This window comes from Aquarana catesbeiana, linkage group LG05 (genome assembly GCF_042186555.1).
Source record: "Aquarana catesbeiana isolate 2022-GZ linkage group LG05, ASM4218655v1, whole genome shotgun sequence".
Lineage (NCBI taxonomy): Eukaryota > Metazoa > Chordata > Amphibia > Anura > Ranidae > Aquarana > Aquarana catesbeiana.
The window spans coordinates 56,006,219-56,018,911 of NC_133328.1; the positions used below are offsets into that span (position 1 = coordinate 56,006,219).

Here is a 12,693-nt window from a genome sequence, read left to right on the forward strand (position 1 = left end):
TGATGCTACACGCTGCATGGCGCACGCTACACCCCAATGTAAAAGATTTCACCTTTTTCTCCACACCACACAACAAATACTCTAGAATAGATCACTTTTTCATCTCTCATAATGACCTAACTTACCTCTTCAAAGTCACAATTGATCCCATGATACTATCTGACCACAAGCCCATCTCCATGACTCTAACCCTCCCGACGACTCATACCAGATCCAATATCTGGCAACTCGACAACTCAATCTTGACCGAGCTATGAAATATACAACAGATAATCTCCATCTCCAATGGTACCCGTCAGGGTTGCCCCCTATCTTCATTAATTTTCATCCTTACTATGGAGCCCCTACTTCGCAAGCAGAGAGAAAACCCAGATATCAAAGGCATTGATATCTACAACAAGAATTATAAAATAGCTGCTTATGCGGACGATATCTTACTTTTTCTTACAGACCCTATCACCACTATCCCTAACCTCCTTAAAGATTTCTCACTATTCAAGACTATATCCAACCTCCAAATCAATTTCTCAAATTCTAAAGCTCTGAATACCACCTTACATACAACACTTGTCTCACAATGCAAAGACAATTTCCCCTTCAGCTGGGAACCTCGTGAAATCACCTACCTGGGTACTAAAATCCCTACCAAATTAAATGATCTCTACTAAATGTTTTACCTGTTCTGCAGACCATCCAGGGAGACCTCCTTAAATGGCATTTAGGCCATTTTTCATGCTTGGTAGGATAGCCATACTAAAAATGAATGTCCTTCCTAGACTCCTTTACCTCTTTCAAGCCATACCCATTAAACTTTCCCCCTCTTTCTTCACAGCATATAAACGCATGTGCAGGAACTTCATCTGGGCATCCAAGACCCCCAAACTGCTAGGAGGCCTTGGTCTCCCCGATATCCAAAAGTACCACTGGACATGCCACTTAACCAGGATTGTGGATTGGCATGTACATCAGTCTATTAAGGATTGGATCAAACTTGAAAATTCTTTTGCACATACACTGCTATCACACTTACCCTGGATCAACCACAAATCCATCCCTAAAGAATATTCCGCACGCCCCCTCATTGGAGCCACGTTGTTACACTTCAAATACGCATGTAAAAATCTAGCAATTACACCTTCCCCCGGACCTATGACCCCTCTAAACCACAACCCCGACTTCTCTCCAGGCCTTTCTTTACACGACTCGACCAATGACCCCCACAGCTCTATCACTGGGGCACAACAACTCTTTCACAATGGCAACCTCTTGTCTTATCAAGCAATCTCCTCTAAATTCCCAGAACTCAACATTCCCTTTTACAAATACCTACAACTTAGACATTTCTTGGGTGAGGCCAAACTCCCTTTGGCACCGGGACTACACACCCTTAAAATCATTATGCAACAGTGGAGAACCCCAACGACACCTGATATCAACTGTATATGCGCTCCTATTCTCAACACATAAAGTAAAAGAGGACAAGATTATCCGACATTGGGAATCTGATATTTCCATGGATCTAACATCAGCTGAGTGGGAACGCATATGCAGTCTTATTCACAAGGGCTCTATGAATGTCTCCACCCAAGAAAGCCGTTACAAAATATTCTCCAGGTGGTACAGGACGCCTGACAAGGTCCACAAATTCCACCCCAGTGTACCTCCGACATGCTGGAGATGCAATGTGGCTCTAGGTTCCTTAGTGCACATTTGGTGGGAATGCCCCCTTATCCAACCATTTTGGACAGAAATCCACCGCCTAATCACCCAAATCACCTCCTACACCCCCGACTTCACCCCTGCACAATATTTGCTACATCATACCTCTATTCCCCTTTCAACCTACAAAAAATCCCTCACCCTCCACCTCATCAATGCTGCCAATTAGGGTTGTCCCGATACCAATTTTTTAAGACCGAGTACAAGTACCAATACTTTTTTTCAAGTACTCGCCAATACCGATTACCGATACTTTTTTTTCATGTCATGTGACAGTTTGACTGATGGGCACTGATAGGTTGCACTGACTGATGGCTGGCACTGATAGGTGGCACTGACTGATGGGCACTGATAGGTGGCTGGCAGGGATGGCTGGCACTGATGGATGGCACTTATAGGTGGCTGGCACTAATGCTGGCACTGATAGGCGGCACTGACAGGTGGCTGGAACTGATAGGCTGCACTTATGGGCACTGATAGGTGGCTGGCACTGATAGATGGCACTGATAGGTGACTGGCACTAATAGATGGCACTGATAGGTGGAACTTATGGGCACTGACAGGTGGCTGGCACTGATAGGTGGCACTGACAGGTGGCTGGCACTGATAGATGGCACTTATGAGCACTGATAGATGGCACTGATGGGCAGGCACTGAAATTCAGCAATAAATTACATGAGAGGAAAGGATTTATTTTGTAATGCTATGCTGCGACGCCCATCTTAGTACATCCTGCACTCGGCCACAGTAAGCCAGCAGCAGACATCTTGTTACACCCAGCCCGAACTATATGGGCTGGGTGTAACAAGATGTCCGCTGCTGGCTTACTGCGGCCGGGTGTAGGGTGTACCAAGATGGGCATCGGGATGTTCGACCACTAATGGCGACCGAATGCGATGGCTCCGGTCACCGATCCTGATGCGGGTGCGCCCTGCACCCCTGCCAGCTTATCTAGCTAGTTCCACTGCCGTTATGGACTCACTCTCCACTCCGCTGACTCCGCCCGCCATCTCCGCCCATTGATCCTGCCCACTGACTCTGCCCGCCGACTTCCATTTGCTCGCAGCCTCTGACTTCGCTCGCCTCTCCCAAGTATCGGGTCAAGCATCGGGAGCATTTGTGCGAGTAAAAGTACTCGCGCAAATGCTCGGTATCGGTCCCGATACCGATACTAGTATCGGTATCGGGACAACCCTACTGCAAATCTATGCGTACCAGTATACTGGAGGAGCAGCACACCTCCTATGGTGACAGAATGGCTCCGCCGTGTTGACAGAACAGCAGAAATTGAAAAACTCATACATCAAGCAAAAGACAACCCAACAAAATTCAGTGCCACTTGGGCATGCTGGATACTCTTTAGGGATTCTACAGCGACTGCTGGTTCGACCAATCGCCCACCTTCAGCCACATAAAAAAGAACATTTTTAGACCCCGTATAACACCAACATCCCCTCCACCCCTTTTTTCCCACTCTCCCTCCCACCAAACTGACCCACACAAAGCTACAATACGCTTATATCACCCTTACCTAACCCTGTACACACAGTCCTACCCACTTGTCCAGATAGGGGTACACTCCTGTAAGGTCACTGGAGACCCAACTCCTCCTATTCTAGGACAACAAACTACCCTACTAGGGCTCACTCTTAAACCTCAATATACCGAACCTGTTTAGACCTTGTATATAATCACTCATGGCCCTCACCCATTTACAGTTAGATCCCTTCAGGGGTGAATGGGTTTAGAGGTGGCCTTTGTCGGTATATACCAAACTACCATCTGGACCCCAATCCATAGGCCCACCCCAAACCCCCCACCTAGAGATACATCGAAAACTCAAGTTACTGCTCATGATAACCAAACTACTCCCACATATGCTTAGACAGTTCTAGCTACATTAATATCTAGTGCAATTTAAAGCTAAGACATAGTCCAGATTGTGTATATTATTGCTCTGTTTGCATCACTCAATGTTTTTTTTTTTTCTTCTGCTGAACCTCTGTATGACCAAAAGCTCATTGTATTCTCTATTTGTGATTTTCTGTAAACCTGATAAATCTAATAAAATTTCTTGGAAAGAAATAAAAAAAAAAATCACAGATCGCCGCCATTACTAGTAAAAAAATAAAAAATAAAAATGCCATAAATCTATCCCCTATTTTGTAGATTTTGCGCAAACCAATCAGTATATTTTTTATTACCAAAAATATGTAGAAGAATACATATCGGCCTAAACTGAGGAAAAAATGTGCTTTTTTTTAAAAAAAATTTGAGGCTATTTATTACAGTAAAAAGTACAAAATATTGCGTTTTTTTCAAAATTGTCACTATTTTTTTGTTTATAGCGCAAAAAATGAAAACCACAGAGATTATCAAATACCACCAAAAGACAGCTCTATTTGTGGGAAAAAAAGGACGTAAATTTTGTTTGGGTACAGCGTCGCGGGACTGCGCAATTGTCAGTTAAAGCAAAGCAGTGCCGTATTGCAAAAAATGGCCTGGTCATTGAGCAGCCAAATCTTCCGGGGCTGAAGTGTTTTTTAATGTCACATGAAAAGATATAAAATATTTACAAAAATGTGAGCGGTGTACTCACTTTTGTGAGATACTGTACATGTAATTTCCCACCCCCATTGTGTTTAGCTGGTTAGCGGGCATGGAGGAGGAGAGAGAGGGAGTGGGCTGTCAGTAACTACTGTGTATACACCCACATGTATGACTATAATCACATGGGCTGCTCAGATGTGATAGGGTGGAAATGCTCAGCATAGAAACTTACTGAAAAGTGAGCATGTGCAGAACTGCCAGAACTGCTCTGCAAAATCCCTAGTTAAATTGGGGATGTGGAGAGAAGGGGGAGATAGAGAACAACAGGATCAACCAGGTTTTTTGCAGAATACATAAAACGAATCTCATAGTGACTGAGTGACTATGAACAGCATGCAATAGAGCATTTATTGATAGGTTTTTATTATGTGGTTTTAGTGACACTTTAACCACTTGCCGACCAGCCGCCGTGATTATACTGCGGCAGGTCGGCAGGATCCCACGAACCCTCGTAGCTATACGTCGGTCCCTTTAAGTGGGATAGCAGGCGCGCGCCCGCTGCACAGCGGGGGTGCCGATGCTCGTGACTGGCGGTCGCGATGACGACCGGCCATGAGCGATCGTGGGCATGAGAGGCAGAACAGGGACGTGTTTGTGTGTAAACACACACATCCCAGTTCTGTGAGGAGAGGAGAGGAGAGAGAGATTGTGAGTTCCTATGAGCTGGGAACCACGATCTCTCATTTCCTATAGTCAGTCCCATGCCCCACAGTTAGAACACACATAGGGAACACAGTTAACCCCTTGATCGCCCCCTAGTTTTAACCCCTTCCCTGTCAGTGACATTTATACAGTAATCAGTGCATTTTTATAGCACTGATCACTGTATAATTGTCAGTCAACCCAAAAATGTGTCAAAAGTGTCCGATGTGTCCGCCATGATGTCGCAGTCTTGATAAAAATTGCCGATCACCGCCATTACTAGTAAAAAAAATAATAATAATAAAAATGCCATAAATCTATTCCCTATTTGTAGATGCTATAACTTTCGCGCAAACCAATCAATATACGCTTTTTTGCGATTTTTATTACCAAAAACATGTAGAAGAATACATATCGGTCTAACTGAGTAAAAAATTTGGTTTTTAAAAAAAAAATGGGGCTATTTATTACAGCACAAAGTACATAATATTATGTTTTTTTCAAAATTGTCGCTCTTTTTTTTGTTTATAGCGCTAAAAAAATTAAAACCGCAGAGATGATCAAATACCACCAAAAGAAAGCTCTATTTGTGGGGAAAAAAGGACGTCAATTTTGTTTGGGTACAGCATCGCGCGACTGCGCAATTGTCAGTTAAAGCGACGTAGTGCCATATCACAAAAAAATGGCCTAGTCATTGGGCAGCCAATTCTTCCGGGGCTGAAGTGGTTGAAGCCCTCATGGGCTGAAACCCGTAAGCACTGAGGCAATATATGGAATGTTTAACTTGTATCCAATAAAGAAATTCTCAGGATCGCACACCTGTTTTTATGTATAGTTACTATTATGGCGGACAGGAGCTTAAACCTCAGCACCGATTACTCTCACTGTCTTAATGAACTACCTAGGTTGAGTGAGGTGAGTTATTTCTGTTTTATACTAAACAGCATGAATGGAGAAATCTCCACTGTTGGCTATTGCATCCAGGCAGCTGCAGCACCCCAGCTGCCTGAAATACATTGGTGCTGCCAAACAGTGACTGCATCTGAAAGAAAGCAACTTCCACCTGGCTCAGTTGATTTTTTAAATCACTTCAGTCAAGACGGGTGCTTGCAGGGTCACCCCCAGCTAGAAGTTTGGGGAATTCATCAGGAAGCCATCTATGGGGCCTGAATGATCAAGGGCCCCATAGTCAGCAGAGCCAATATCTCCACCAGAGGAGTTACCTTTACCTCTACTTCTGGTGACTACTGTAAAATGTTGAATTTTCCACCACATTCTGTCTCACAGATAATGGTCACTAGTTCAAATTAAAACAACCCAGCGAGGACACAGACTGCATAAAAAAATTGACAAGGGTTCTGATGTTTCCCTATTTTTTCATGCACTTTAAGTCCCATCATGAATGGCTCTCTTTAAAATGAATCACGTGATATACTGATAAAGAAATATTTTTCTTCTGTCCGGTAAGGAAGATATACCTTTTTCATGTAATATTCTTCATTTTCTCCTGTTGCTTAGGCCTTATGTCTCTGCTGTGGCCCCTTCTTCTGGATGTGGTCCCAACTATCCAGCAGACCTCTGCTCTGGCTCTCGGGAGGCTAGCCAATTATAATGATGATCTGGCAGAAGCAGTTGTTAGAGGAGACAAGCTTGTGTATTCACTGGCCGAACAGAATGCAAGTCAATATTTTATGGAGGTTTTTTTAAAAAATTATTTTCTGCAATTGTTATAATAGACATAGCTCATAAAATTCTGCCTCTAGACAGTTTGAGTTCAAGGGTGGCTAGCTATTATATATTTGAGCAACTGCCTGTCCCAGTTTATCCTAAAAGATTAAAAGTGAACCTGTTAGCCATTTTAAACTCATAAGCAAAACTTTTCCTGTAGGAAACCATTTTCATTTCACTAAAGCTTGCCTGATTGTGAAAGCTTATCCTCATGCTTGACCTCTTTAAATCACTAACCCAAAACAAGAATGCTAATAGGTCTTCCAAAGTGTGTTATATGCATACTTTTACTGCCCCTCAACCGCTACTGTGAACGATCCCTAATTAATGCATTCCCGCACAGTCCAGAAAAAGGGCCTATTTCACCGCAGGGTCCATTTTTAGAAAGAAGAGCACATAGACATATATAGACATATTTTTATCTATTTAAATTTTATCTTATCTGTATGATATTCACCTTTTCCAACAGTTATTAGATTGCATAAAATACAACAGACCACCTAGTGTGTACTAATGCCAATTTAGCTTTATCCCTGATCTTGGCTGTGTCTTGCTTGATGCCACCCCCTGGGCCTGCCCGCAGCATTCCCTAAGTTTGCCCCTCAGGCCTGCCCCTAGCCTTCCCTTCGTCTGGCTTCTATGCTGGAAATTCTTCCATTGTATCAAAGTGCAACGCTGAGTCCTTGTGTTTGCATAAATAATTCATGCGTATGCCGATGAATAGAGCCTAAATGACAGGCTGTTGTATAGAGCAGACACTTGACCTGGGATAAGCAGGTGGTTGTTTATTGCATTTAAATGGCCCCAGAAGGAGAGTGTAATCTGTTAAAACCGTATCACCTAAACTAAAACAGTTCTCTTCCGCCCTAATGAGCCTATGGTAGTATCTGTACTGTACAGAGACTAGCCTAGAAAATGTGGAGAAAAGAAGAATGTCTAATAATATCTGTAAAGGTACATATAGTAAGAGACAAATTATCGTTTACTATTTCAGTCAGGCAGTTGTCTATTTCCTTTAATAAACATAGGTTTCATTCAAAAGGGGCATTGATGCCCGTTCTGTGTGCAGGCTGTGTTTGTTATTTTGCCTGCATTCATCCCCGGGTACATGCAGGCAGCTTATAGCAGTAATATATATATATATATATATATATGTATATATATATATAGATATAGATATCTATATAGATATAGATATCTATATCTATAGATATCTATATCTATATAGATATATATAGATAGATATCTATATATATCTATATAGATATATATAGATATCTATCTATAGATATCTATATATATATATATATAAATATATATATATAGATATCTATATATAGATATCTATATAGATATCTATATAGATATAGATATCTATATATAAATATATATATATACACAGTATCTCACAAAGTGAGTACACCCCTCACATTTTTGTAAATATTTTATAATATCGTTTCATGTGACAACACTGAAGAAATGACTCTTTGCTACAATGTAAAGTAGTGAGTGTACAGCTTGTATAACAGTGTAAATTTTCTGTCCCCTCAAAATAACTCAACACACAGCCATTAATGTCTAAACAGCTGGCAACAAAAGTGAGTACACCCCTAAGTGAAAATGTCCAAATTGGGCCCGAAGTGTCACGATTTTTTGTGGCCACCATTATTCGCCAGCACTGCCTTAACCCTCTTGGGCATGGAGTTCACCAGAGCTTCACAGGTTGCCACTGAAGTCCTCTTCCACTCCTCCATGATAACATCACGGAGCTGGTGGATGATAGAGACCTTGCGCTCCTCCACCTTCCGTTTGAGGATGCCCCACAGATGCTCAATAGGGTTTAGGTCTGGAGATATCCCCCTGATGAAGACACATGATCCCTGTGTCAAAATACGCGAAGGGGAGGGGCCAGGACGGTACAGCACGGAGTTGGATCGTGGAGAGGCGCATAACATACCACATGCCATACCGGCATTTTTATCACTTTGGAAGCCTGATACAGAGTGGTGCACTCACGCACCTGTGTTATGTGGCGAGTGTGTTTTATTAATAAATTTTACGGTATCACACTATTGCGTTTTCTCTTGTTTATGGCTTGGAGTTGCATTGATTGAACCAGCTGGAGATCGATATCTGCATTTCAGTATAGAGCCCGGAGGTGGCTCCAAAGCATGTTTGGACGCAGCTAATCACTGTGTCACACGCTCTGAGGTGAGCGCAACAACCATGGGGGGTCAATGGAGTGCACCGGAGCATGGTTTTGCAGCACTATAGATTGGATGAGCATGCTGGATGATATTACATATGGACACTGTTTTACACGTTTATTGGGCATTTATTATGTATGATTTTTGTTTATCACAAAGGAACAGCTGATAGAATTTTTTGATGCATATGCATAGCACTGTGCACTTTCACATTCTGTGTCACACTTTTGATATTGTGCATGCACATTACACTTTAAAACTTTTTTTTTTGTTATGAACTGTCACTTATGAATTTACCACTTTGTTTACTTGATTGACATTTGATGTTTTATGAATATATTGCATACGCTTTGTATTTGATTGATATACACTTGATGCAAATTTACACATAGGCATATATTTATTATGATTTTTTCTAGCGCAACGCACTTATTTCTTTATATGGAGATATGCTTGGCCAGTCCATCATCTTTACCCTCAGCTTCTTTAGCAAGGCAGTGGTCATCCTGGAGGTATGTTTGAGGTCGTTATTGTGTAGGAATACTGCCCTGCGGCCCAGTCTCCGAAGGGAGGGGATCATGCTCTGCTACAGTATGTAACAGTACATGTTGGTATTCATGGTTCCTTCAATGAACTGTAGCTCCCTAGTGCTGGCTGCACTCGTGCAGCGCCAGACCATGACACTCCCACCACCATGCATGGGTGTAGGCAAAACACATTTGTCTTTGTACTCCTCACCTTGTTGCCACCACACACGCTTGACACCATCAGAACCAAATAAGTTTATCTTGGTCTCATCAGACCACAGGACCTGGTTCAGGTAATCCATGTCCTTAGTCTGCTTGTCTTCAGCAAACTGTTTGCGGGCTTTCTTGTGCATCATCTTTAGAAGAGGCTTCCTTCTGGGTAGGCAGACATGCAGACCACTTTGATGCACTATGCGGCGTATGGTCTGAGCACTGACAGTCTGACCGTCCACCCCTTCAACCTCTGCAGCAATGCTGGCAGCACTCATACATCTATTTCCCAAAGACATCCTCTGGATATGACGCTGAGCACGTGCACTCAACTTCTTTGGTCGATCATGGCGAGGCCTGTTCAGAGTGGAACCTGTCCTGTTAAACCGCTGTATGGTCTTGGCTAGGGATGAGCTTCGTGTTCGAGTCAAACCCATGTTCGACTCGAACATCGGCTGTTCGCCCGTTCGCCGAATTGCGAACGATATGGGCCGTTCACGCCAAATTCGTGTGGCGCGTCACGGCCCATAATTCACTGCGGCATGGCAGTGCATTGCTTGCTGATGATTGGCCAAGCATGCACTATGACCCACATGCTTGGCCAATCACAGCGCCGCCTGAACAAAGAGCCATAATTGGCCAAAGCCAAGGAGGCTTTGGCCAATTATGGCTCAGGGGATTTAGTACACGCCCCACACTATATAAGGCCGCCTGCACGGCGGCCCTGTGTAGTGTGTGTTCCGGCGTTCAATGAGAGAGAGAGAGAGAGACAGACAGTGTCATTTGATTTGAGTTAGATAGATTAGGCAGAACAGTCAGTCAGTTAGCTGCACTTACAGTGTATTGTGTATATATATGCATCCCAGGTGTTGCATATATATACACTGTATTCAGTTTAGCTAGATCCGTTCCTGTTATCTTCTAGACTATTTACATTTAGTGCAGTGCGTCCTGCTCACAGTGTTCAGCTAGATCCGTTCCTGTTATCTTCCTACTGACAGGCAGGCTTGTCTGGTTACAGTATATAAAGCTACCTGAAGAAAATTACTGGTGTTCTATTTGATCCTATTAGTACCACGGTCAGGCAGCTAGACTATTTACATTTAGTACAGTGCGTCCTGCTCACAGTGTTCAGCTAGATCCGTTCCTGTTATCTTCCTACTGACAGGCAGGCTTGTCTGGTTACAGTATATAAAGCTACCTGAAGAAAATTACTGGTGTTCTATTTGATCCTATTAGTACCACGGTCAGGCAGCTAGACTATTTACATTTAGTACAGTGCGTCCTGCTCACAGTGTTCAGCTAGATCCGTTCCTGTTATCTTCCTACTGACAGGCAGGCTTGTCTGGTTACAGTATATAAAGCTACCTGAAGAAAATTACTGGTGTTCTATTTGATCCTATTAGTACCACGGTCAGGCAGCTAGACTATTTACATTTAGTACAGTGCGTCCTGCTCACAGTGTTCAGCTAGATCTGTTCCTGTTATCTTCCTACTGACAGGCAGGCTTGTCTGGTTACAGTATATAAAGCTACCTGAAGAAAATTACTGGTGTTCTATTTGATCCTATTAGTACCACGGTCAGGCAGCTAGACTATTTACATTTAGTACAGTGCGTCCTGCTCACAGTGTTCAGCTAGATCCGTTCCTGTTATCTTCCTACTGACAGGCAGGCTTGTCTGGTTACAGTATATAAAGCTACCTGAAGAAAATTACTGGTGTTCTATTTGATCCTATTAGTACCACGGTCAGGCAGCTAGACTATTTACATTTAGTACAGTGCGTCCTGCTCACAGTGTTCAGCTAGATCCGTTCCTGTTATCTTCCTACTGACAGGCAGGCTTGTCTGGTTACAGTATATAAAGCTACCTGAAGAAAATTACTGGTGTTCTATTTGATCCTATTAGTACCACGGTCAGGCAGCTAGACTATTTACATTTAGTACAGTGCGTCCTGCTCACAGTGTTCAGCTAGATCCGTTCCTGTTATCTTCCTACTGACAGGCAGGCTTGTCTGGTTACAGTATATAAAGCTACCTGAAGAAAATTACTGGTGTTCTATTTGATCCTATTAGTACCACGGTCAGGCAGCTAGACTATTTACATTTAGTACAGTGCGTCCTGCTCACAGTGTTCAGCTAGATCCGTTCCTGTTATCTTCCTACTGACAGGCAGGCTTGTCTGGTTACAGTATATAAAGCTACCTGAAGAAAATTACTGGTGTTCTATTTGATCCTATTAGTACCACGGTCAGGCAGCTAGACTATTTACATTTAGTACAGTGCGTCCTGCTCACAGTGTCCTGCTAGATCCGTTCCTGTTATCTTCCTACTGACAGGCAGGCTTGTCTGGTTACAGTATATAAAGCTACCTGAAGAAAATTACTGGTGTTCTATTTGATCCTATTAGTACCACGGTCAGGCAGCTAGACTATTTACATTTAGTACAGTGCGTCCTGCTCACAGTGTTCAGCTAGATTCGTTCCTGTTATCTTCCTACTGACAGGCAGGCTTGTCTGGTTACAGTATATAAAGCTACCTGAAGAAAATTACTGGTGTTCTATTTGATCCTATTAGTACCACGGTCAGGCAGCTAGACTATTTACATTTAGTACAGTGCGTCCTGCTCACAGTGTTCAGCTAGATCCGTTCCTGTTATCTTCCTACTGACAGGCAGGCTTGTCTGGTTACAGTATATAAAGCTACCTGAAGAAAATTACTGGTGTTCTATTTGATCCTATTAGTACCACGGTCAGGCAGCTAGACTATTTACATTTAGTACAGTGCGTCCTGCTCACAGTGTTCAGCTAGATCCGTTCCTGTTATCTTCCTACTGACAGGCAGGCTTGTCTGGTTACAGTATATAAAGCTACCTGAAGAAAATTACTGGTGTTCTATTTGATCCTATTAGTACTACGGTCAGGCAGCTAGTCTATTTACATTTAGTACAGTGCGTCCTGCTCACAGTGTTCAGCTAGATCCGTTCCTGTTATCTTCCTACTGACAGGCAGGCTTGTCTGGTTACAGTATATAAAGCTACCTGAAGAAAATT

At 42.9% G+C, this 12,693-nt stretch overlaps 1 pseudogene; it reads left to right on the top strand.

The window, feature by feature from the left end:
- The first annotated feature begins 335 nt into the window (after positions 1-335).
- The window catches only part of LOC141145933 (uncharacterized), a 186,764-nt pseudogene continuing 174,406 nt past the window's right edge, over positions 336-12,693 (top strand).